The 5,000-nt window shown below is 47.7% G+C and overlaps 1 long non-coding RNA gene across 1 annotated transcript in view; it reads left to right on the plus strand.

Annotated features, from left to right (window-relative positions):
• The first annotated feature begins 1,079 nt into the window (after positions 1 to 1,079).
• Positions 1,080 to 5,000, plus strand: part of LOC127681276 (uncharacterized) — a 13,864-nt gene continuing 9,943 nt past the window's right edge. The window contains exon 1 of the long non-coding RNA XR_007977100.1: positions 1,080 to 1,363. This is a non-coding gene — a long non-coding RNA (uncharacterized LOC127681276). The remainder of the gene's footprint in view (positions 1,364 to 5,000) is intronic.

The raw sequence follows: 5,000 nt of genomic DNA on the forward strand, positions 1-5,000 counted from the left end.
ATGCATGTGGAGGTCAGAGGCCGACTTATGGAGTTGAAGCTCTGCTTTCATCTTCTGTGGTCCCAGGGATAGAACTCAGATCGCTGGGCTTCACAGCTCATCTTTATCGGCTGAGCCTTCTCATTGGCCATATTTCTACTTAAAAAAGATATTTATTTGTACCCAGTGTGGCAGCACACGGCTTTAATCCCAGCACTTGTGAGGCAAAGGTAAGTGGATCTCAGTGAGTTAGGCCAGCCATGAATATACAATAGAACCTATCTCAAAAAAAAATTATATTTAAGCAGTGAATAAAAATTTATTATGTGTGATAAAGTGCAGGTGCACTACAGAGTACAGGATAAAGGTTAGGTCTCAGTCTTCCATATTGTTAAGCTAGGGCTTCTTCCATTTCTGCTACTGTGATCTGAATTCCAGACAGCTGGCCTGAAGGCCTCTGGAAAATTCTGTCTCTACCTCCAGTCTTGCCTTTGGGGTTCTGAAATTTATAGACACTTGCAACTACATTTGCATTTTTATTGTTTGGTTGTGGGGTTTTAGTTTGTTTGTTTCTTTGTTTGTTTTGTGAGACAGGATTTCTCTGTGTAGCTCTGTCTGTCCTGGAACTCACTCTGTAGACCAGGCTGGCCTTGAACTGCCTGCCTCTGCCTCCCGAGTGCTGGGATTAAAGGAGTGCGCCATCACCAGCCAGACACTCAGCTTTTTATGTGGGTTCTGAGGATCAAACTCTGGTGGGGGGCGATGTGGTGGTGTCCGAGGCTAGAGCTTCGACCTGCTGAGCGGTCTCCCTAAACCATGTTAGTTTAACTTTGTAGGTCAGAACCAGCATTAGAGCAGTTTGGGATCAATGGTTCTAGGGGTAGAACTTGGAAACTTTCTTGCGCCAGTTCCATCCCTATCTCCCCATCTCCAGTGCGGCCACCTCCCTTCCACAATGGCTTCCATCTCTCCTGACCCACAGTCAGTTTTCTGCAGCAATAGTTTCTTAATCATGAGGGAGAGAAAGCAAGCTTCCCGACTTAACAGGACACAGCGCATGACCCCTGCCTCGCTTCTAGCAAACGGGACAACATCTTCCCCTTTCACAGGGCACAGCGAGAAAAGCCTCTAAGTCTCCCGGGCGCTGCAGCCTCTTCTGGCTTCTGCTGTCCTGCTCATGTTTCTCGCCTGTCCTTTATTGCACAGAGCCTCCTGCGTGCCAGCCCCGCGTGCGTGCCAGCCCTGGGCTGGGAAGGACGCTGTGGATTGCCAGACTGGAGCATTTCTGCCGCTATGAGTCACATTCTGGCTGAAGAGCCTTGCTGGGCAAACAGCGACAAGGAGGTGCTTGTCCTGGGGTGATCCAGAGCCCTGGGTGAAGAAGGTGAGTTAAGGCTTCAACTACTGGGGACCACGTAGTGTCCCCGATACAGGGGCGGATTGTCAAAGGCTCTGAGACTTGGAGACTTGGGAAGGAGTCTTCATGAGCTTGTGAGGTGTGTGTGTGTGTGTGTGTGTGCCTAGCACATGTGGCAGTCAGACCTTGTATGTCTTACCGTAAGAACAATAGGGTTTTTTTTTTTGTTTTGCTTTGTTTTGTTGGTTTTGGTTTTGGTTTTTTCAAGACAGGGTTTCTCTGTAAAGACCCGGCTGTCCTGGAGCTCACTCTGTAGACCAGGCTGGCCTCGAACTCAGAAATCCGATTGCCTCTGCCTCCCAGAGTGCTGGGATTAAAGGTGTGCGCCACCACCGCCCGGCCAACAATAGGGTTTTTGATGGGTGCTCTGCTGCCCCATCAAACACTCTGCCCGTTGAGCTATCAGCCCAGTCCCTGTACAGAGATCTTGAGTCCAACATGGTAGAAACACACCAGGGGAGACTATGAGAGCCACAGGTGAGAAGTCCTCCGGAAGCTTCTCCAATGGTCCTGGAGCCTGACTGAGTGTCTGAGAGCAGTGAGGGGACAGGAAGGGACCTCAGGAGAGGCACCCAGGCATCCTGTGGATGCAGCGCAGAGACGATTGGAGAAGGCTTGGTGCTCTTTCTAGGGCGGTAGAAATGACGACAGCCTCTGGTAAGGTGAAGACCCTGGGGACAGAGTGAGAGATGAGCTGAGACAGGAATGAGGGTGATCCTCCCAGAGTCTGGCTTTGGAGGGCTAGTGGCTTCTGGTCCTGTCCTCTGGAAGGGACTACTTAAGTTCAGATTTACTAAGTGCTTCAAAGACATTCGGGTCTGCCTTTAATCCCAGCAGTCAGGAGGTAGAGATGGATCCCTGAGTTCAAGGCCAGCTTGGTCTACAGAGTGAGTTCCAGAACAGCCAGGGCTACACAGAGAAACACTGTCTTAAGACATTCAAGTCGGGCTGGAGAGATGGCTCAGTGGTTAAGAGCACTGACTGCTCTTCCGAAGATCCTGAGTTCAATTCCCAGAAACCACATGGTGGCTCACTACCATCTGTAATGGGATCTGATGCCCTCTTCTGGGGTGTCTGAAGACAGCTACAGTGTACTCATAAAAAACAAAACAAAAAAACATTCGAGTCAAGATGTCCCACCCGTAGAGAGGAGCCAATAGCTAACTGTAGGGAAGAAGGATGAACTGGGTTTGTTTGTTTGTTTTTGAGGGAGAGGCAGTTGAGAGTCTCACTGTGTAGCCCTGACAGGCCTGAAACTTACTTTGAGACCAGGCTGGCTTTGAACTCCCAGAGATTCACCTGCCTCTGCCTCCTGACTGCTGGGACTGGAGGTGTGAACCACCACACCTGGCAGGTGTAGAGGTTCTTATTGGGCAACCACAAGCACAAAGATGACAAGACGATTCTATCTGTGGGCTGGAGAGTCAGCTCAGCAGATACAAATGTTTGCTGAGTAAGCCCGTGATCCTCAGAACCAGGTAGAGAGGAGGAGAGTGAAATTTCTCACAAAGCTGTCTCCATGAATGTGTCTCGGCTGATGTGAATTCTTTTTTGTTTTGTTTTTTTGGATTTGGTTTTTTTTGAGACAGGGTTTCTCTGTATAGCCCTGGCTGTCCTGGAACTCACTCCGGAGACCAGGCTGGCCTCGAACTCAGAAATCTGCCTGCTTCTGCCTCCCAGAGTGCTGGGATTACAGGCGTGCGCCACCACCGCCCAGCCTGATGTGAATTCTTATAAGTGTACAGCACACAGGCACACAGAGTAATGAATATTGTTAATTTGTTTGTTTGTTTGTTTGTTTTTAGGGACAAGGTTTCAACATGTAGCTTTGGCTGTCATGAAACTCACTTTGTAGACCAGGCTGGCCTTGAACTCACATACATCTGCCTGACCCTGCCTCTGCTTCGACTAAAGGTGTGCCATGCCTTCCTAGCTTAATAAATAACGTTTTAAGACAGGTCTCACAATATATCCTTGCCTAACCGGAACTCATTATGTAGATCAGGCTAGCCTTGAACTTACAATGATCCTCCTGCCTCTGCCTCACAGTGTTGGGATGAAAAGTATGTGCCTCCATGCCCAGCTACAAGACTTAATTTAAAAGTGGGTAAAGGATCTGACACTTCTCTAAAAAAAAAAGCATACGACTCACATGTACAGGAATAGATGCTGAACTTTACCAAATGCGAATAAAAACCACAGTCAAACAAAACAAAACACCACACAGTGAGTTGCTTCTTCACACCTACTGGGGTAGCTATCAGTATAAAATGTGTGTTTACAAGGATGTGAAAAGTTGGTACCCCTGCCCATTGCCAGGGCAGGAGGGCAAGGTGGCCCAGCTGCTATGCAAAAGTAGGAGGGCAGTTCCTCAATCCGTTAAAAATAGATTGGCCGTGTGATCCAGTGGTTCCTCTTTTGAACGTAAGCCCCAAAGACCTGAAAACCAAGGACTCAAGCACACTTGGGTACTCACATTCACACCAGCAAGCACTCTTGTCCTCAGAGGAAAGGGTAGACAAGAGGTTACCTCAGACTGAAGGACTTACACAGGAAGGACATCCCAATATAAGCTACCATAGGACAAAGCATGAGCATATGTGAACATATGTATGTGAGCATATGTATGCTCACATATGTGTTCAAAGTGAAATGAGCTCGTCATGAGATGTCGTGTGTGCTAATCTGTCTGAGGTGCCAGAGTTACCAGGCATGATGGCACAAGTTTGTAACCCTAGTATTTAGGTAGACATGAGTAGATTTAAAGTTTGACTGTAGTCTAGGCTGCCTGGAGAGACTTCAGTTTATTTGTTTGTTTGTTTGTTTTATGCATATGAGTACACCACCATTGCTCTCTTCAGACACACCAGAAGAGGGCACCAGACCCTATTACAGATGGTTGTGAGCCACCATGTGGTTGTTGGGAATTGAACTCAGAACCTCTGGAAGAGCAATCAGTGCTCTTAACTGCTAAGCCATCTCTCCAGCCCAGGACTTCAGTTTTTAAAAACAGTTCCTCAAACACCTCTGGTTGCAGCACTCAGGAGGCAGAGGAGGCCCATCTCTAAGTTTGAGGTCAACCTGGTCTATAGAGAGAATTCCAAGATAGTCAGGATTACACAGAGACACCTTGTCTCAAAATGCCATGATTAATTAATTAATTAATTAATTAATTAAAATATACTACTGCCCATTTATTTTTAGACAAGTTATCCTTCTTTTGGAGGGAGGTCATTGTTGTTTTTGCGTTTCTCTGTGTAGTCTTGGCTGTCCTGGTACTTGCTGTGTTGAGCAGGCTGGCTTTGAACGCAGAGATCTGCCTGCCTCTACCTTCCAAGTGCTAGGACTAAAGATGTGCACCTCCACCACGTGGCTTAGACTTACTTAGCCCGGGCTGGTCTCAGATGTACTGTGTAGCAGAGGATGAACTCAAGCGCTGAGCTTATAGGCGTCTATTAATTACCATGCATCGTGTCTGCGGTAGAGAGGATCAAACCTGGGGCTTCCCAAGCCCTCATTCTACCAACCAAGCTCCTTCCCAAGCTCCACCCAGTATCAAGCCAGTCACACTCTTGTCCAGACAAAGTCCTAGAGAGTTTAATAA

The sequence above is a fragment of the Apodemus sylvaticus genome, chromosome 3 (assembly GCF_947179515.1).
Source record: "Apodemus sylvaticus chromosome 3, mApoSyl1.1, whole genome shotgun sequence".
In the NCBI taxonomy this organism is placed as follows: domain Eukaryota; kingdom Metazoa; phylum Chordata; class Mammalia; order Rodentia; family Muridae; genus Apodemus; species Apodemus sylvaticus.